Source organism: Phyllobates terribilis, unplaced genomic scaffold (assembly GCF_046119375.1).
Source record: "Phyllobates terribilis strain yellow unplaced genomic scaffold, ASM4611937v1 Scaffold_5__5_contigs__length_657084704, whole genome shotgun sequence".
NCBI lineage: Eukaryota > Metazoa > Chordata > Amphibia > Anura > Dendrobatidae > Phyllobates > Phyllobates terribilis.
The window spans coordinates 479,349,202-479,371,826 of NW_027362765.1; the positions used below are offsets into that span (position 1 = coordinate 479,349,202).

The 22,625-nt window shown below is 44.1% G+C and overlaps 1 protein-coding gene across 1 annotated transcript in view; it reads left to right on the top strand.

The window, feature by feature from the left end:
• The window catches only part of PCDH15 (protocadherin related 15), a 2,836,044-nt gene that overhangs the window by 968,994 nt on the left and 1,844,425 nt on the right, over positions 1-22,625 (top strand). The gene's annotated exons all lie outside the window — the stretch shown is intronic.

A 22,625-nucleotide genomic window follows, 5' to 3' on the forward strand; every position in this document is an offset into this window, starting at 1 on the left:
TGGTTGAGTCTGCAGAGCTGTTTACTCATACTATAGCCTGGGAATCAGAGGTCGACTCCAGCGCTTCTGTGAATCCAGACGAGGAAATGATCTGCACTGATGCCCAGAATCTTTATGAGTCGGATCCAGGACCAGACGCAGAAGGTTCTGACCATAATGTAGACCCTCATTCCCAAACTGTAACTCCTGTTGGTGGAGACAATGAGGAAGACGATGATAAGACTCAAATACCTGATTGGAGCGACAACTTTAGTTTTTTGTCAGGGCAGGAACAGGTTGGCTCTGAGGACGACGGGTGTGATAACGCACAGGGTGATGATGATGAGGTTGGAGATCCCACTTACTGTCAACCCACAGTCAGCCAAGAGATGAGGTCAGCAGAGGAGGTGGAGGAAGATGCTAGTGACGACGAGGTCAGGTTGCGCCTTCCTGGACAGATACGTAGTACTGGAAGCACGTCAACAACGGCATCCTCAAACACAACTCTGCCTCTCACCACAAGTCGTGGTGGCTCTTCAGGTCGCATGGGTGCTAAGCCTTGCATAGCCTGGGCATTTTTTCAGATCGATAAAGATGACCCAACTCGTGTTATCTGTAACATTTGTCAGCAAAAGCTAAGTAGAGGCCAAAAAATACATAGTTTGAGTACTTCATGCATGAACCGGCACATGGACATGAAGCATAAGTTGCAGTGGGAAGCTCAGTGTGCTACAATGCGGCCTAGCCGGCCGGGCCAACCACCGTCTGCCATATCTTGTGCATCCGCGGCCTCTTCATCCTCTGTGACTGGGGGGACAGCAGTCACACCTGTTTTGGGGCGCAGACCTGCCACCTCTTTACCCGCAACAGCCAGCGTGATTGGCAGGTCATCATTTTCTTTGGAGGTGGTAACACCAGCTGGTGTTGAGCGCTGTCCGACAACGATAGCACCACCTTTGGATCAAGGCAACCTAACATGTCCGCCTGCATCTTCCTCACAGACCGGCAGTTTGCCGGGGACACCCTAATCAACCCCGTCTAAGCACAATAGCCAGCCCTCGGTCCCTCAGATGTGGACAAGTAAAAGACCATTTCCTCCTAGCCATGAGAAAGCTAAGAGGTTGAATTTCACCATCTGCAAGCTCTTGGCTACAGAAATGCTGCCTTTCCGCCTGGTGGACACAGAGGATTTTCGAGACCTTATGTCCGTCGCAGTGCCCCAGTACCAGATGCCCAGTCGGCACTACTTCTCAAAGAAAGGTGTGCCTGCGCTCCACCAGCATGTCGCACACAACATCACCGCTTCTTTGAGAAACTCTGTGTGTGACAGGGTGCATTTCACCACAGACACTTGGACGAGTAGGCATGGACAGGGGCGTTACATGTCGCTGACTGGGCACTGGGTAACTATGGTGACAGCAGGACAAGGGGCTGCTGTCCAAGTCTTGCCGTCCCCACGAGTTGTGCGTCAATCCTCTTTATGTCAAAGTTCCTCCACTGCTTCTGCCTCCTCAACCTCCTCTCGGTCTTCCACCTGCACCCAAAGCCTGTCTGGTCATGCCACAAGCTTTCTAACTGCGCAGAAGGGATCCTGCACACCTCCTTACTATGCTGGCAGTAGGGCTCAACGTCATCAGGCGGTTTTTACATTGAAATGTCTGAGAAATGTGAGTCACACAGCTGAGGAGTTGTGGTCAGCTCTGGAGAACCAATTTCATGAATGGTTGTCTCCACTGGACCTGAAACCAGGGAAGGCCGTGTGCGACAATGCTGCAAACCTGGGTGCGGCCCTTCGCCGGGGCAATGTCACACACGTGCCTTGTATGGCTCACGTGTTGAACCTGGTTGTCCAGCAATTTTTAGCCCACTATCCCAGACTAGATGGCCTTCTGCAGAGGGCACGGTCGCTGTGTGCTCACTTCCGCCGTTCGCATCCCGCAGCTCAGCGACTTACATCTCTACAGAAGTCGTTGGGCCTGCCACTTCACCGGCTAAAATGCGATGTGCCTACCCGGTGGAATTCAACTCTGCACATGTTGCAGCGACTGTGGCAGCACCGACAAGCCCTGGTGCAATACGTTCTGACATATAGCCTGGGCCAACGAGATTCAGAGGTGGGGCAAATCACGCTGGAGGAGTGGTCTCAGATCAGGGACCTATGCACCCTTCTGCACAGTTTTGAAATGGCGACGAAGATGTTTAGTGCTGACGATGCCATTATCAGCATGACTATTCCGGTGATTTACATGCTGGAGCACATGTTAAACAGAATTCGGAGTCAGGTGGTGGCACAAGAGGAGGTGGAGGAAGTAGAGGAGGAGGAGTTGTATGCGGAAGGGCTAACATCTGCAAGGTCCAGATGGTCGGAAGCACCTAGGCGGCAGGCATGTGAGGGTGGGGGAGATGGTTTTACCAGGGCGCATGGTAGCAGCCAAACTAGTGAGGAAGGTGCAGGAGCCCAGGAAGAAGTGGAGGACGAACTGATGGAAGACTCATCAGATGAGGGAGACCTTGATCACATTTCTGTTGTGCGAGGTTGGGGGGAGAGGACAGAGGAAGGAAGCATGATTGTTACCTCGCCACCAACACAACAGGGACTTGGTGCTCCTGGATGCACAACACACATGAGTGCCTTCTTGCTGCACTACCTGCAACATGACCCTCGAATTGTGAGAATTAGAAATAATCCTGACTACTGGGTTGCCACACTGTTAGATCCCCGGTACAAAAGTAAATTTGCAGAAATTATTCCTGCCATAGAAAGGGATGCACGCATGCAGGAGTATCAGCAGAGACTGTTGCAGAATCTTACATGTGCTTTTCCACAAAAAACCAGTGGTGCACGTAGTGAATCTCACAGTTCCAACTTGCCAACCGTGGGACCGTCAAGTGTTCAGCACTCAAACCGTAACAGAACCACAGTATCTGCTGGTAACATCAATTTTGCGAAATCATTTCACCACTTTTTTAGCCCATCCTTTGCAAGGCCACAGGAGACAAGAAGTCTGACACATAGTCAACGCCTAGAGACGATGGTACAGGAGTATCTCCAAGTAAACATTGAAGCCACGACTGTGTCACTGGACCCTTGCTCTTTTTGGGCTTCCAATCTGGATAAATGGCCGGAGCTAGCCACTTACGCCTTGGAGATCTTGTCATGCCCCGCAGCCAGCGTTCTGTCTGAACGTGTGTTCAGCGCTGCTGGTGGTGTGCTGACAGATAAGCGCACGCGGCTCTCCACTGATAATGTAGACAGACTCACGTTCATAAAGATGAACAAATCATGGATCCGAAATGACTTTTCTACCCCTGTGTCATCCTGGGGAGAGTAAAAGCTTGATGATTGGTTGAAATCACCCTACCAACCGTTTTAAGCTTTCAAATTACTAATCATGTTTATCTGTATCTTGACTGGAAAATAATTTGGGCTTTGTAGCAGTGTGCAGCACTGATCCTATTAGGCCATCTATACTAAAGCTTCACCAGATTTAAAGTTAAAAATAATTTTTAGCTGCATCTAGCCCGGAAAATAATTTTGGGGCTCCGAGATGCGCAAGACACATAAGTGCCTTCTTGCTGCACTACCTGCAGCATGACCCTCATATTGTCAGAATTCGAAGTAATCATGACTACTGGGTTGCCACACTCTTAGATCCCCCAAACTTTTCGATCAACCTTTTCATTTTAATAAAGACCAAAAAAATGGTCATTTTTGAAATTATAAGCATTAGCAGGTTGTTAGAAACTGAAATCAAACAGTTTTCAACTCAAAACTTTATTCTATGTGATGTTTCATTTTCACATAGGACCCTTTGTTCGAAAGGAGCTTCTGAACTCTCTCGTCCATTGAATTTGTCAGGTTTTGGATGGTTTCTGCTTCAATTGTTTTGCATGAGGACAGAATACCCTCCCAGAGCTGTTGCTTAGATGTGAACTGCCTCCCGCCATCATAGACACTCCTTTTAATGATGCTCCAAAGGTTCTGAATGGGGTAGAGGTCAGGGGAGCATGGGGGTCACACCATAAGTTTGTCCCCTTTTATGCCCATATCAGCCAGAGATGCAGATGTTTTATGTGCAGCATGAGATGGTGCATTATCATGCAGAAAAATGATCTTGCTGTGAAATACACGGTTCTTCTTCTTGAACCATGGCAGGAAGTGCTGTTTGAGAAAATCCACATACATTATGGAGTTCATCTTTAGCGCCTTCAGGGATCCTAAAGGGGCCGACAATCTCTATCCCCATGATTCCAGCCCAAAACATTACTCCACCTCCTCCTTGTTGGTGCTGTAGACGTGTTTGCGTGGGGTGTCCATCAACCAGCCATCCTCCACTCCATCCATCTGGACCATCGAGCGCTGCACGGCACTCATCCGTGAACAAAACTGTTTTGAAATCAGTCTTCATGTAATGTTTGGCCCACTGGAGCCGTTTCTGCTTGTGTGAAGTGGATAGAGGAGGTCGACAGGATGGCGTATGCACAGCTGCAAACCTCTGAAGGACCCTGCATCTTGTTGTTCGGGGGACGTTGGAGGCACAAGCAGCTTCAAAAACTTGTCTGCTGCTATGACAAGGCTTTTTTGCCACTGCTCTTTCAACCTGACGTAATTACCTGTAGGAAAGAGTCCTCAATTTGCCCTTATCGGCACGCACACGTGTGTACTGTGAATCAGCTACATACTTCTTGATTGCCAAGACACTTCATCCTGATCATCGCACAATGTTGATTGTAGTCATGCCTTGACCTAAACACTCCACAATTTGTTGCTTCTCAGCAGCCGACACATCCTTTTTCTTTCCCATTTTGGCAGAAAATGTAGGCTGCTTAATAATGTGAGAGAGCCTTCTTAAGTAGTCTTGCCTTTCATTGGACACACTTGCCAAACTAATTAGCACAGGTGTCTGCAATTGCTTACAGTGATATAAAGAGCCCTGACACACATCACCATCAATGAGTTTAACTGACAAACAAACAAATTCTTCCCTTATCACTCCTAAACACTTTTTGCATAATAATTTGGAACGCAGTGTACATGTGCTTTTCCACAAAACACCAGCGGTTCACGTAGTGAATCTTACAGTTCTAACTTGCCAACCGTGGTCTGTATGGAGTTGTTCAATAAAGGGCCCAAAATTAAGATAACATAGATGGGAGAGGTCTCTATGAATAGGAATTCCTAAGTATTTGATACCCTGTGAGGGCCAGGCAAAGGGAAAGTTGGACTGGATGGAATCCTATATGGATTTGGGGAGGGAGACATCGAGGGCCTCAGACTTCGCTGCATTGATTTTAAAATTTGACCATGTAACAAAGTGATCTATTTCAGCCATAACAGCATGGATGGATATATGTGATTGAGTGATATATACTAGGACATCATCAGCAAATAGAGAGCACTTGTACTCGGTGCCTCCCACCTCAATCCACCTAATATTGGGGTTATGGCGAATTGATGAGAGCAGGTGCTCCGTCACTAGGATGTATAAGAGAGGGGACAGAGGACATCCCTGCCTTGTCCCATTGGTGATTGTGAAAGGTGATGAAAATGTTCTGACGCACCCCCTGGGCCTTGGGACACCCGGAGCCGGACCCTTTTTGGTGGATGCTGGTGGTTGTAGTCTTCGTGGCGGCGACCCGGTTCCGTGGCTCAGGGCGGCCAAACCAGTGGCGGAACTATTTATGTGGTTTTGATGTTTAAATGTACGACTACGCCACCCGTGGATTGCGGTCAGAGTGAACCGCCGCTACAGGGCAGACCGCTGAGGCTGGTGTTGTGGGTGCAGCAGAGCGTAGCATAACTCCCCACGGGAGGAGTATAGCCTCTGGGCAGTGTATGCGGAGGATGGGGGTGATGGTGCAGGGCAGCAGCAGTAGCCGCACGGAGTCAGTGATGCAGTTCAGGGCCTTTACTCACAGTTCTTATTATCCAGACCACGTCTGCAGGTAACGGCTGCCCACGTCGTACTGTGCTCACCAGGTGAGGGGCTCAGACAACTCCCAGATAACTTTGGAGCACTTCACAGGACCCCCTTTGTGTGTCCTTTGTCTGGCCTTTCTTACCAACACTTCTGTCTGGCTGCCTCGGGCCTCCTCTTGGTAAACTTGGCTCCAGTTTCCCTGACCCTATGTGGTGCCTTCCTAGCGGGTGTAGCGAGGGGCTGCGTCATATAAAATGTCAGAGCCTCCGGTTTCTAGCTGAGGGTCGTTTCCTGCCTCCACTAGTTCGGGGACCGGTCTCCCCCTTTGGCCTGACCCATCCACGCAGGTGGATTCGGGCGTGCGGTGGCGAATCGCCCGTCCGCACCCCTGGGATCCCTTCATTCCTCGTTCCTGGAGCCTTCTCCGCTCCTCTTCCTTCCTTCTCCCTCTTCCAGGCCTGGGCCTCTGTTACTAGGCCCGCCTCCGGAGCAGAGCTCATGCAGAGCCCCTGCTCCCTGCCACTTCTGCTCAAACTTCTCTGCACTGAACTAAGATGGTGCCCACCTTTTATACTCCCTTCTCAATGCACCCAGGAACTGCTTCCTCCCTGCTCCTGAACTACAGGGTTCCCCTTCCTCAGTGTTCCCTCCCCCCACTCCAGCCAGGGACAGGGACTGTCGTGCCCATCTCAGGGGCATATTGGTCGCCCTGCCCCACGGCAATGTGGTGTAATGCATGCCGGTGTCGGGTCCTGATCCACACTCCATCCTTACCTGAGAGTGAGATATCACACCTCTGGGTGAGGTGCAATACGTCTGTAGCAACCGAGCCCTCAGGGTGCTACAGTTCCATTTATCTTCAGCCTAGGTGACGTATTGTGATACAGGGCCGTGATTTTGGCTATAAAAGGGTCCCCTAGACCCCTATCCCAACCTTTTTAAGAGAATCATATATGGCGTGCCAGGAGACTCTATGGAATGCTTTCTCAGCATCCAACGAGAGTACCTAATTACAAATTTTTAACTGCATCTAGCCCAGGAAATACTTTGTGCCTAGTAGCAGTGTCTGCTAGTCAGCGGATTATCCCGGCTGTTAAGCAAGCTACACCACCTGTAGTTTAGACACTTAATTTTTTCAAAGGAAATGCTTCGGGACCATGGGATACTTAGTGAAGAGCATCAGGAGGCACCCCAAGGCATAGGGGCTGGGACTGGCAGTAGGATGCCTTGCGGTGGACAGCCGAGCTCGATCCTTATAAAAGCTTTTTAACTGCAGCAGCTTTAGTGGACGCTACTGGAGCTGGAATTACGCGGCTGCTGGCATGAGACTTGCCCTCCAATAGATCCTTGTAAATGGATTTAAAGTGTATTCATTCAAATTAGAGAGACAATTTAAATTAAAAAGCTTAGAGCTGCCTCCACCACAGGGGGGCTCACTCGACCCACCAGCGGACAGGCACCAGTATTGGGAGAGGGGGGCTGGCCATCAGGGTTCACCGCGGCTCTGGCACAAACCCGGCGACACGAAGGTGGCACGGGCAGGAGCGGACTGGCCGTGTCGGCTTCTCACTTTTTGGATTTTAGAAGGGCATGACATGCCTATATCTGTGTCTCCCCCTCCTTTTACTCCTCCACCTCTTTTATTTTCGCATGACTATATGTACTTGTCACTTTTCCATGTGTTAGTTATGTCTTCTGAGCAGTTTGTCAGCTTTTGGACACCTTTGAAGGTGTTTTCTATGTGTTTCTATGTGTTTTTGTTTGCCTGCCATTGGTTTTAACGGTGTTCGAAGGTGTTCGACGAACAGTTCGACGAACAGTTCGGCGAACACACGGGTGTTCGACGAACCGAACCGAACTCGAACACTACGGGGGTGGCTCAACACTACTGTTCATATCTTTTTTCTAATTGAATTATAGACCTGCTTAGTACTCAGCGTATGCAATGCATTGTCTGCATAAGATACCAAAAGCACTTAGTAATGAATACTACACAATGAAGATGCTTTTCAGATTCATTTATGTTGTGGCATATTAGAAATGCTAATTACCAAACTGCCAAGATTTAAACACTTTGCTTATATGAATTTGTGATTGTAATAATTAAAAATGATGAAGTCTAGATGCATGTTTTAAACCAATATTAAATATCCCTTCAAGTATTTGCTTTTGTTCATTCCTGTTTTATCCAAATATTACTTACCCGCAGAGAACTTGTGTCATAATGAAGATGACAGATTGTTTTTCAATAAAGAAATCTATTTTAGATTGTATAATTAACCAAATTTTAAATTTATTTCATAGTCATCTAAACAAGAACATTTTACATCGCTTTGGTATTTCAGATCTTTATAAGACTTCATTCACATTGCATTGTTGCCCACATTCAGAGGTCATGTCAAAACTAGCGTCTGAACCACCCGCAAAATGGTATTCATGCAAAATTGTATTCTGTGTGCACCAACGGGGCCAGTTACTGTAATGGTATCGACAAAGTCAACTTGTGCATCATTTTTGGGCGTATATGCCTATTGGAGGCAGGAACTCAGATGTAGTAGACTGTGTCTGAGTGTCCGCCTCCAATAGGCATATACGTCCGATAATGATGCACAACAGAGCACATGTTGACCCTGTTGGCACCATTATAGCAAAAGGCCCGGTCGGCATTTACGCTCAAATCCTGTTTTTGGGTGGGGTTCAGGCGCAAGCTCCGACGGGACTGCTGAAAGTGGTCAAGAACACAATGTGAAAACCCCGTAAAACTGGAATATTATAGGATGTTAATGTAGAGATAGACATTGCTAATACATAAAGTCAAAGATGAGCAAATAATTAAAACAGTTGTCCTAACTTGATCCTGTCTGAGAATAAACCGGGAGATCAGTTCATTGTTTTGTGTTGAGGATTCTCTACGCCTTAGTGATTAGCTGATATGAATAGTGGAAGCTGCCATGCAGTATTGCCTTCAGATTTTTCCAATGATTTTCCATTCTAACACATAAATGCAGTACTGAGTGGTGAAATCAACTATAAAAGGTCTTTATACCATAGCATATATCATATAAAACAGTTATGAAGTAACCACGTGAAAAAATTCCTTCCACATTTACTAAAATAGAATAATGAATTTCAAACCTAATAAACTTGTTCTACCATTTTCATAGAAAGCACTGATATTATGATAACATGCAATAATCTAAATGATGAGAACTCTAATTGAAGCAAAATAAAATAATAGTGATGGAGTACCATGCCCAAAAATTTTACGTTGAACCATTCCTTTGTTATTCTTCCTAAATTCATAAATTATTAACATGGTAGTGCAATTGTCCTTGTTAAAGGGGCAAGTCCCGAAGTCGTCCAAGCAGTGCCAATAGTGTCAGTCATCAATGACCAGACGTTATCTGTTCTACTTATACTTTATATATGCTTTAATTATAAATTATGTTTCAATGTTTAGAATTAGATACACTACCGGGGGTTATATCAGCTTATGTATGTCTCCTGTACTATAAAAATAAACTACCAGTGAACAAACCTTACTACAGTGGCTTGCAAAAGTTTTCACCCTCCTTCATGCTTTTCTTATTTGTTACATTACAACCTGTATTTAAATATTTTTGTAATCTGGTGTGTGTGATGCATCAGCACTAAATATTCTAAGTTGATAAAGTGATAAAAATATACGCATAAATAAAATGTATGGGATCAAATAACTAAAAATTAATATGCGCATATGTATTCACCCCTCTTGCTATGAAGCCCCTTAAAATTTCTGGTACAAGCAATTACCTTCATATGTCACATGATTAGTGAAAGGAAGTGCACCTGTGTGCAATCTAAATGTCACATGGTCTGTCAGTATATACACACCTTTGCTGAAAGGCCACAGAGGCTGCAACACCATTAAAAAAGAGGCACCACTAATCAAACAACACCATGAAGACCTAGGAGATCTCCAAACAAAGTCAGGTACAAAGTTGTTGATAAGGACTAGTCAGGGTTGGGTTATAAAAAATATCCCAATCTCTGATGATCTTCCAGAGCACTATCAAATCCATTGTCATCAAATAAAAAGAACATGGAAACACTCAAAACTGTTAATAGAGGGCCACTCACTAAAACTCCCGGCCCAGGCAAGGAATGCATTAATCAGAATGGCTGCACAGAGGTAACCTTGTAGGGGCTCCAGAGTTCCCAAGCAGAGACTCTAATATCTGTTTATATGACCACAATAAGCCATAAACTCCATAGAGGTGGCCTTCATGGAGGAGTGGCCAGAAAAAAGTCTTTACTTACTCACAAAAATTGTAAAGCTCATTTTGAGTTTGCCAAGAGACATGTGGGAGACTCCCCAAATGTATGGAGGAAGGTGCTGTGGTATGATGAGGCCAAAGTTTAACTTTTTGGCCACCAAGGTAACCCTATGTCTGGCACCAAATCAACACAGCTCATCATCCCAAGACCACCATCCCCACAGTGAAACATGGTGGTAGCAGCATCATGCTGTGGCACTGTTTTTCAGCAGCAGGGACAGAGAAAGTGGCTCAAGTTGAAAGGAAGATGGATGGTGCAAAATACATGGTTATTCTTGAGCAAAACCTGTTTCAGTCTGTCAGTGATTTGAGTCTGGGATGGAGGTTCACCTTCCAACAATGCAATGACCCAAAGCATACCTCTAAAGCAACGGTCGAGTGGTTTAAGGTGAAACGTGTAAATGTTTTGGAGTGGCCTAGTCAAAGCCCTGACCTTAATACAATTGAGAATCTGTGGTCAGACTTTAAGATTGCTGTTCACCAGAGGAAACTATCTAACTTGAAGGAGCTAAAGCAGTTTTGCCTTGAGAAATGGGCAAAAATCCCTGTGGCAAGATGTGGAAAGCTCATAGAGGCTAAAAATTTGCATTTGTGAGGTAGCAAAACATGAAAAATGTCAAGGGGGTGAATACATTTGCAAGGCACTGTATGTAATGTTTTAAACAAATATATTATTGAAGAAGAGATCTTCCTATAAAAGTGGACATTACAGAATTCTTCGGCACAGTTGATTGTGCATTTCATTTTGTGCTAGTGTTTTACCATCCTCTCAATCTTTCCCAGCAAGAATTCTATTTTCTATCCTATTTCCTTTAATGCAGCACAAAACTGATTTGAGTGTTTTCCAGCAAATCTTGTTCATTTGAGGTGTCAAGAGCTATGCCATGTGTAATTTTCTCTCCTTTTGATATTGGTAAAAGCTTGGTTAAATCATTGCTGAATGCATTGCAGACAAATGAAGGACACATTAAATTTCTTATTTTTTTTACTCATTTAGATTAAAAACAAACTTCTTTTATTCTCAGCACTTTTTTATTTTTATGCTGTGTTTTTCATCATTCACAAGGTTCTTGTAGACTAGTAAATTGTCTCAAATGTAGTACCAAATATTTACCTTCTTGATGATGTACCGTATTCATTAGTTGATTGATTAGTTGGCAAAGATTGTGATTAAAGATGAAATGGATCAGGCAAAATTCTAACCTACTTGTTCGCACAGATTTTCCCTGGAGATTCGACTTGCATTGAAGTCATTCACAAAAAATTGAATGTCCCTTATGATGCGTTAGGGTCTCACCGTATAAACAAGTTGTAAAAAAATGAAAAATTCCTCCTCACCATCAACCTTCCAGTCCTCATCACATCTTCACGCTAAGTCAGTTCTGATGAAGCCCAGGACGGTTCTGCGCTAGTACACGAAAGGTCATGACATTACGATGTGCGACATGACCTGATTCCTAGTATGAAGAGACTCTGGAATTTAATGCTCACAATGGCAATCACAACATGCAACAAAGACCGGATGGATGACAGTGAAGAGTGGTTGGGCAAGAGAAATGAGTGGCAAGGTGAGTATAATAATAATTTTTATTTCTATAGCTCCAATATATTCCGCAGCACTTTACATTACAGAGGGGACTTGTACAGACAATAAAGACATAACAGAATAAACACATAATTCAACAGATACCGAGAGGAGTGAGGGCCCTGCTTGCAAGCTTAAAATCTATGAGGAAATAGAAGAGATATGAAAGGTAAATGCTAAAAAGTGCTTATATTGTATGGCCCAGCCATCAATTATAACTATTTTATTCATATTTTTAACCTTTATACTGTTTATTATTTTTTAAAGTTTCTTTTAATTTTTAAACTTTTTACAGTTCATCTTTTTACAGTCTTTTTTTAGCTCAGCTTTCTACATTTCAACAAAATGGTATCAAGTGGCTGCCGTTTTGCTGATTCCAAGCAAAAGGGAATTGCAAATAATCCATATTTTGGAAAATGCGGATTTTTATAATATTTGAGTAGATTGATTATTTGAGAGTATTTTCTATAACGTTAAAATTGACATATCACGGAGTGTTTTTTTTCCAGGTTTTATGCTGCATACATTTTGACATATATATAACCAACATGTATAACACAGGAACTAGAATGCCGTAAAATATAACTTTCAATAATACATCCATGTAGCGAGTGTAAAATGGACTAACATAGGTCATGTACTGAAGAAATAACATACTCTAAAGGCATGTATGAAAAGGTAGAAAGTGAAAAGCCAATAGTAACCCCCAAGTGACAGGATCCAACTCGCGTTTCGCTAGGGGCTATGGCGAGGATATCCATTTTGTTAGTCATTTTACACTAACTAAATGGATGTATTAATGACTGTGCCACTCATGACAGCATAACTGGTCTTTATAGATCTTGCATTTAGCACTATGCACTTTACTTTATAATTAATCTATTGACCTTATTATACCTCTCATATATGCTTCTATATATTTATAGTTCTTTGTCTGTTATTGGTATCCATGGAGTTTCTATATATGAATGTATGAATATAATTAGAGATGAGCGGTGTTCGACTCGAACTGTTCGCCAATCTCAAATTCGAGCAGTTTTAGGCGGTGTTCGAGCCGTTCGGCGAACCCGAACGATTTGAAAAAAATTCGGCTGTTTGAGGTTATGTTCGATAACTGTTCGTGCACCAAAATCATAACTGGATTTTTTCTCAGTAATGCTGAAAATTAATGTTAATACGCAGTTTGAGTGTACAGCGGGGCGGGGGGAGGGGCAGGGGATGGATCTCTACAGAAATAATGAAGATCTCCATTTTTTTTTCTCTTTCCCACATTTACAGTGGGGAGGTGCAATCTGTCAGCCTATCAGCAGCGCACACACGGAGCGAAGTGCTTTTTTCACACAAGCAAGGGCATGTGTCATTGGCAGTGTATGTCACATGTCCTTGCCCTATAAGACCCAGCCATTTTCCCCGTCGCCACCATTTTCTCACTGCTGCAGCTCCGTGTTACAGGGCACCGCTGTTGCTGTGTGCGCTATACTTTCAGTGTTAATTTCAAGCCAATTTTCGCACAAATCTACAGATAGCTTGAGAGTAGGGAATAGTTGTGATTGCAGTCCTTTTAAGGACTAGGTTACATCATTTCCTACGACTTTTATCAGGCAGGTCTGTGCTCTTAAATAGATAGGTTGGGAGTAAAAACTAATTGTAATTGCAGTCCTTTTCAGGACTAAGTTACATCAGTTCCTATTACTTTTTGCCAGGCAGATCTGTGCCAGTGCTGTGCAAGTTTTTTTTCACAGCATTTGGCTAAATCTAGCAAAGCAAATCCTTTTTGGCCTATTGCAGTGTGTGTTAGTCAGTTGGGTAGCCTATCTGTGTTGCAAGCTACACCACCTGTGTATAGAATACAATTTTTTTTACTGCACCTAGTGAAGTAAAACCTTTTGGGCATAACATCATTCTATTAGTCCATCTATACTAACCTCCACCAGGTTGCAAATTCAATCTAATTTTTTTCTGCATCTAGCTCTGAAAAAAATATTTTGGCTTGTAGCAGTGTGTGGGACTTGTTCTATTAGTCCATCTATACTAACCTCCACCAGGTTGCAAATTCAATCTAATTTTTTTCTGCATCTAGCTCTGAAAAAATATTTCGGCTTGTAGCAGTGTGTGGGACTTGTTCTATTAGTCTATCTATACTAACCTCCACCAGGTTGCAAATTCAATCTAATTTTTTCTGCATCTAGCTCTGAAAAAATATTTCGGCTTGTAGCAGTGTGTGGGACTTGTTCTATTAGTCCATCTATACTAACCTCCACCAGGTTGCAAATTCAATCTAATTTTTTTCTGCATCTAGCTCTGAAAAAATATTTCGGCTTGTAGCAGTGTGTGGGACATGTTCTATTAGTCCATCTATACTAACCTCCACCAGTTTGAAAATTCAATCTAATTTTTTTCTGCATCTAGCTCTGAAAAAATATTTCGACTTGTAGCAGTGTGTGGGACTTTTTCAATTAGTCCATCTATAATAACCTCCACCAGGTTGCAAGTTCAATCTAATTTTTTTCTGCATCTACCTCTGAAAAAATATTTCGGCTTGTAGCAGTGTGTGGGACTTGTTCTATTAGTCCATCTATACTAATCTCCACCAGGTTGCAAATTCAATCTAATTTTTTTCTGCATCTAGCTCTGAAAAAATATTTCGGCTTGTAGCAGTGTGTGGGACTTAATCTATTAGTCCATCTATACTAACCTCCACCAGGTTGCAAATTCAATCTACTTTTTTTCTGCATCTAGCTCTGAAAAAATATTTCGGCTTGTAGCAGTGTGTGGGACTTGTTCTAATAGTCCATCTATACTAACCTCCACCAGGTTGCAAATTCAATCTAATTTTTTTCTGCATCTAGCTCTGAAAAAATATTTCGGCTTGTAGCAGTATGTGGGACTTGTTCTATTAGTCCATCTATACTAACATCCACCAGGTTGCAAATTCAATCTAATTTTTTTCTGCATCTAGCTCTGAAAAAATATTTCGGCTTGTAGCAGTGTGTGGGACTTGTTCTATTAGTCCATCTATACTAACCTCCACCAGGTTGCAAATTCAATCTAATTTTTTTCTGCATCTAGCTCTGAAAAAATATTTCGGCTTGTAGCAGTGTGTGGGACTTGTTCTATTAGTCCATCTATACTAACCTCCACCAGGTTGCAAATTCAATCTAATTTTTTTCTGCATCTAGCTCTGAAAAAATATTTCGGCTTGTAGCAGTGTGTGGGACTTGTTCTATTAGTCCATCTATACTAACCTCCACCAGGTTGCAAATTCAATCTAATTTTTTTCTGCATCTAGCTCTGAAAAAATATTTCGGCTTGTAGCAGTGTGTGGGACTTGTTCTATTAGTCCATCTATACTAACCTCCACCAGGTTGCAAATTCAATCTAATTTTTTTTCTGCATCTAGCTCTGAAAAAATATTTCGGCTTGTAGCAGTGTGTGGGACTAGTTCTATTAGTCCATCTGTACTAACCTCCACCAGGTAAAACAACCAAGCAATGTGAACTGAGGTCTAAGATGGTACACATTCAAGAAGTAGGAGCATGTTCACACTAGCAAAAAGAAGCAAAACCTACAAAAGACAAAAAATGTATCTCATACCCTACCATCATTATATATAAATGTAAAGCAAAGTTGAATATGACTCATAGGGTACTTAGTGAACTATTTTTGATCAAAAAAAGTATTCAAGCCGTCCCACCAGCGACAAGGTGACCCTAAATTGGGACGGTACCTACACTGTCTATATTAAAAACCTTACTGTATATCAAAGTTGAAGTAATGCATATAAAAGGGTAGACAAATAGGACCGGGTCCCAACTCCAGACCACCTAGGCCCGTGGTAAGCTACATATATACTAACCAGCTCAACAAAGGGGATGCCACACCCTTAATTTGCACAGAATGCAAACAAGACAAAAGAACAAGCAATGTGAACTGAGGTCTAAGATGGTACACATGCAAGAAATAGGAGCATGTTCACACTAGCAAAAAGAAGCAAAACCTACAAAAGACAAAAAATATATCTCATACCCTACCATCATTATATATAAATGTAAAGCAAAGTTGCATATGACTCATAGGGTACTTAGTGAACTATTTTTGATCAAAAAAAGTATACAAGCCGTCCCACCAGCGACAAGGTGACCCTAAATTGGGACGGTACCTACACTGTCTATATTAAAAACCTTACTGTATATCAAAGTTGAAGTAATTCATATAAAAGCGTAGACAAATAGAACTGGGTCCCAACATCAGACCACCTAGGCCCGTGGTATGCTACATTTATACTAACCAGCTCAGAAAAGGGGATGCCACACCCTTAATTTGCACAGAATGCAAATAAGACAAAAAAACATGCAATGTGAACTGAGGTCTAAGATGGTACACATGCAAGAAATAGGAGCATGTTCACACTAGCAAAAAGAAGCAAAACCTACAAAAGACAAAAAATGTATCTCATACCCTACCATCATTATATATAAATGTAAAGCAAAGTTGAATATGACTCATAGGGTACTTAGTGAACTATTTTTGATCAAAAAAATTATACAAGCCATCCCACCAGCGACAAGGTGACCCTAAATTGGGACGGTACCTACACTGTCTATATTAAAAACCTTACTGTATATCAAAGTTGAAGTAATGCATATAAAAGGGTAGACAAATAGAACCGGGTCCCAACATCAGACCACCTAGGCCCGTGGTAAGCTACATATATACTAACCAGCTCAACAAAGGGGATGCCACACCCTTAATTTGCACAGAATGCAAACAAGACAAAAGAACAAGCAATGTGAACTGAGGTCTAAGATGGTACACATGCAAGAAATAGGAGCATATTCACACTAGCAAAAAGAAGCAAAACCTACAAAAGAAAAAAAATATATCTCATACCCTACCATTATTATATATAAATGTAAAGCAAAGTTGCATATGACTCATAGGGTACTTAGTGAACTATTTTTGATCAAAAAAAGTATACAAGCCGTCCCACCAGCGACAAGGTGACCCTAAATTGGGACGGTACCTACACTGTCTATATTAAAAACCTTACAGTATATCAAAGTTGAAGTAATGCATATAAAAGGGTAGACAAATAGAACCGGGTCCCAACATCAAACCAGTGTAGGTATCGTCCCAATTTAGGGTCACCTTGTCGCTGGTGGGACGGCTTGTATACTTTTTTTGATCAAAAATAGTTCACTAAGTACCCTATGAGTCATATGCAACTTTGCTTTACATTTGTATATAATGATAGTAAGGTATGAGATATATTTTTTGTCTTTTGTAGGTTTAACCTCCACCAGGTTGCAAATTCAATCTAATTTTTTTATGCATCTAGCTCTGAAAAAATAATTTGGCTTGTAGCAGTGTGTGGGACTTGTTCTATTAGTCCATCTATACTAACCTCCACCAGGTTGCAAATTCAATCCAATTTTTTTCTGCATCTAACCCAGTCAATACTTTTGGGCTAATACCACAGTTTGGCCACTCAGCTCTGCTCGGTTCCCATCCATTGTTTTTTGTGCAAACAACTCCAGAGATGTCAATTTGTTAACCACCAAAATGAGTGGATAAAGGACTGCTGCTGGTGGAAAGGGGAAAAGGCATGCTGGGAAGGGAAAAAAAAGGTTGTGTCCGTGGGGTAGGTGTTAAAGCAACTGTAACATCTGCAGAAGAAAGACCATCTTCCAGCCAAACTAAGATGTCTACATCTTTTAGCGGACAATGTGATAAGATCCCTTTCTTATGGCAACGGCAATCGCTGCAAATTCCAGATGAAGCACAAAAACAGCAGGTGCTTCAACGGATATCAAGTGCTCCTTTAAGTGGGCTCTCCTCCTCCTCAACTTCATCATCACAAATTCTTCAGTCCCCATAGGTGTCACCCCAATCGCACTTGATTCCTCACAGCTCCCAAGTCTCCAGCTGCCCGTCTGAGTATGGGGTAGAAAAGATGGTTGAGTCTGCAGAGCTGTTTACTCATACTATAGCCAGGGAATCAGAGGTCGACTCCAGCGCTTCTGTGAATCCAGACGAGGAAATGATCTGCACTCATGCCCAGAATCTTTATGAGTCGGATCCAGGGCCAGACGCAGAAGGTTCTGACCATAATGTAGACCCTCGTTCCCAAACTGTAACTCCTGTTGGTGGAGACAATGAGGAAGATGATGATGAGACTCAAATACCTGATTGAAGCGACAACTTTAGTTTTTTGTCAGGGCAGGAACAGGTTGGCTCTGAGGATGACGGGTGTGTTAACACACAGGGTGATGATGACGAGGTTGGAGATCCCACTTGCTGTCAACCCACATTCAGCTAAGTGATGAGGTCAGCAGAGGAGGTGGAGGAGGATGCTAGTGACGACGAGATCAGGTTGCGCCTTCCTGGACAGAGACGTAGTACTGGAAGCACGTCAACAACTGCATCCTCAAACACAACTCTGCCTCTCACCAGAAGTCGTGGTGGCTCTTCAGGTCACATGGGTGCTAAGCCTTGCATAGCCTGGGCATTTTTTAAGATCGATAAAGATTACCCAACTCGTGTTATCTGTAGCATTTGTCAGCAAAAACAAAGTAGAGGCCAAAATATACATAGTTTGAGTACTTCATGCATGAACCGGCACATGGATATGAAGCATAAGTTGCAGTGGGAAGCTCACTGTTCTACAATGCGGCCTAGCCGGCCGGGCCAACCACCATCTGCCATATCTTGTGCATACGCGGCCTCTTCATCCTCTGTGCCTGGGGGGACAGCAGTCACACCTGTTTTGGGACGCAGACCTGCCACCTCTTTACCCGCAACAGCCAGTGTGATTGGCAGGTCATCATTTTCTTTGGAGGTGGTAACACCAGCTGGTGTTCAGCGCTGTCCGACATCGATAGCACCACCTTTGGATCAAGGCAACCTAACATGTTTGCCTGCATCTTCCTCACAGACCGGCAGTTTGCCGGGGACACCCTTCTCAACCCCGTCTAAGCACAACAGCCAGCACTCGGTCCCTCTGATGTGGACAAGTAAAAGACCATTTCCTCCTAGCCATGAGAAAGCTAAGAGGTTGAATTTCACCATCTGCAAGCTCTTGGCTACAGAAATGCTGCCTTTCCGCCTGGTGGACACAGAGGATTTTCGAGACCTTATGTCCGTCGCAGTGCCCCAGTACCAGATGCCCAGTCGGCACTACTTCTCAAAGAAAGGTGTGCCTGCGCTCCACCAGCATGTCACACACAACATCACCGCTTCTTTGAGAAACTCTGTGTGTGACAGGGTGCATTTCTCCACAGACACTAGGATGAGGAGGCATGGACAGGGGCATTACATGTCGCTGACTGGGCACTGGGTAACTATGGTGACAGCAGGACAAGGGGCTGCTGTCCAAGTCTTGCCATCCCCACGAGTTGTGCGTCAATCCTCTTTATCTCGAAGTTCCTCCACTGCTTCTGCCTCCTCAACCTCCTCTCCGTCCTCCACCTGCACCCAAAGCCTGTCTGGTCATGCCACAAGCTTTCTAACTGCGCAGAAGGGATCCTGCACACCTCCTTACTATGCTGGCAGCAGGGCTCAACGTCATCAGGCAGTTTTTACTTTGAAATATGTGGGAAATGTGAGTCACACAGCTGAGGAGATGTGGTCAGCTCTAGAGAACCAGTTTAATGAATGGTTGTCTCCACTGGACCTGAAACCAGGGAAGGCCGTGTGCGACAATGCTGCAAACCTGGGTGCGGCCCTTCGCCGGGGAAATGTCACAGACTTGCCTTGTATGGCTCACGTGTTGAACCTGGTTGTCCAGCAATTTTTAGCCCACTATCCCAGACTAGATGGCCTTCTGCAGAGGTCACGGTCGCTGTGTGCTCACTTCTGATGTTCGCATCCCGCAGCTCAGCGACTTACATATCTACAGAAGTCGTTGGGCCTGCCACTTCACCAGCTAAAATGCGATGTGCCTACCCGGTGGAATTCAACTCTGCACATGTTGCAGCGACTGTGGCAGCACCGACAAGCCCTGGTGCAATACGTTCTGACGTATAGCCTTGACCAACGAGATCCAGAGGTGGGGCAAATCACGCTGCAGGAGTGGTCTCAGATCAGGGACCTATGCACCCTTCTGCACAGTTTTGAAATGGCGACAAAGATGTTAAGTGCTGACGATGCCATTATCAGCATGACTATTCTGGTGATTTACATGCTGGAGCACATGTTAAACAGAATTCGGAGTCAGGTGGTGGCACAAGAGGAGGTGGAGGAAGTAGAGGAGGAGGAGTTGTATGCGGAAGGGCTAACATCTGCAAGGTCCAGACGGTCGGCAGCACCAAGGCGGCAGGCATGTGAGGGTGGGGGAGATGGTTTTACCAGGGCGCATGGTAGCAGCCAAACTAGTGAGGAAGGTGCAGGAGCCCAGGAAGAAGTGGAGGATGAACTGATGGAAGACTCATCAGATGAGGGAGACCTTGATCATATTTCTGTTGTGCGAGGTTGGGGGGAGAGGGCAGAGGAAGGAAGCATGATTGTTACCTCGCCACCAACACAACAGGGACTTGGTGCTCCTGGATGCGCAAGACACATGAGTGCCTTCTTGCTGCACTACCTGCAACATGACCCTCGAATTGTCAGAATTAGAAATAATCCTGACTACTGGGTTGCCACATTGTTAGATCCCCGGTACAAAAGTAAATTTGCAGAAATAATTCCTGCCATAGAAAGGGATGCATGCATGCAGGAGTATCAGCACAGACTGTTGCAGAATCTTACATGTGCTTTTCCCCAAAACACTAGTGGTGCACATAGTGAATCTCACAGTTCCAACTTGCCAAACCATGGGACCGTCGAGTGTTAAGCACTCAAAACATAACAGAAACACAGTATCTGCTGGTAACATGAATTTTGCGGAATCATTTCACCACTTTTTTAGCCCATCCTTTGCAAGGCCACAGGGGACAAGAAGTCTGACACACAGTCAACGCCTAGAGACGATGATACAGGAGTATCTCCAAGTAAACATTGAAGCCATGACTGTGTCACTGGACCCTTGCTCTTTTTGGGCTTCCAATCTGGATAAATAGCCGGAGCTCGCAACTTACGCCTTGGAGATCTTGTCATGCCCCGCAGCCAGCGTTCTGTCTGAACGTGTGTTCAGCGCTGCTGGTGGTGTGCTGACAGATAAGCCCACGCGGCTCTCCACTGATAATGTAGACAGACTCACGTTCATAAAGATGAACAAATCATGGATCCGAAATGACTTTTCTACCCCTGTGTCATCATGGGGAGAGTAAAAGCTTGATGATTTGCTAAAATCACCTCACCAACCGTTTTAAGCTTTCCAATTACTAATAATTTTTATCTGTATCTTGGCTGGAAAATAATTTGGGCCTTGTAGCAGTGTGCAGTACTGATTCTATTAGGCCATCTATATTAAACTCCACCAGATTTAAAATTACTAATCATGTTTATCTGTATCTTGGCTGGAAAATAATTTGGGCCTTGTAGCAGTTTGCAGTACTGATTATATTACGCCATCTATACTAAGCTCCACCAGCTTTCAAATTAATAATAATTTTTAGCTGCATCTAGCCCGGAAAATAATTTTGAGGCTCCTAGATGCACAAGACACATGAGTGCCTTCTTGCTGCACTACCTGCAATATTACCCTCAGATTGTCAGAATTCGAAATAATCCTGACTACTGGGTTGCTACACTCTTAGATCCCCCACACTCTTCGATCAACCTTTTCATTTTAATAAAGAACAAAAAAATGGTCATTTTTGAAATTATAAGCATTAGCAGGTTATTAGAAACTGAAATCAAACAGTTTTCAACTCAAAACTTTATTCTAGGTGATGTTACATTTGCACATAGGACCCGTTGTTCGAAAGGAGCTTCTGAACTCTCTCGTCCATTGAATTTGTCAGGGTTTGGATGGTTTCTGCTTCAATTGTTTTGCATAAGGACAGAATACCCTCCCAGAGCTGTTGCTTAGATGAGAACTGCCTCCCGCCATCATAGACACTCCTTTTGATGATGCTCCAGAGGTTCTGAATGGGGTTGAGGTCAGGGGAGCATGGGGGTCACACCATAAGTTTGTCCCCTTTTATGCCCATATCAGCCAGAGATGCAGATGTGTTATGTGCAGCATGAGACGGTGCATTATCATGCATGAAAATGATCTTGCTGCGGAATACACGGTTCTTCTTCTTGAACCATGGCTGGAAGTCCTGTTTGAGAAACTCCACATACATTATGGACTTCATCTTTACCCCTTCAGGGATCCTAAAGGGGCCGACAATCTCTCTCCCCATGATTCCAGCCCAAAACATTACTCCACCTCCTCCTTGTTGGCGCCGTAGCCATGTTTGCAAGGGGTGTCCATCAACCAGCCATCCTCCACTCCATCCATCTGGACCATCGAGCGTTGCACGGCACTCATCGGTGAACAACACTGTTTTGAAGTCAGTCTTCATGTATTGTTAGGCCCACTGGAGCCGCTTCTGCTTGTGTGCAATGGATAGAGGAGGTCGACAGGATGGCTTACGCACAGCTTCAAACCTCGGAAGGACTCTGCATCTTGTTGTTCGGGGGACGTTGGAGGCACCAGCAGCTTCAAAAACTTGTCTGCTGCTATGACAAGGCTTTTTTGCTGCTGCTCTTTTAACCTAACTTGAATGCCTGTAGGAAAGAGTCCTCAATTTTCCCTTATCAGCACGCACACGTGTGTACTGTGAATCAGCTACCTACTTCTTGATTGTGCGATGATTAGGATGAAGTATCTTGTTGATTGTAGTCATGCCTTGACCTAAACACTCCACAATTTGTTGCTTCTCAGCAGCCGACACA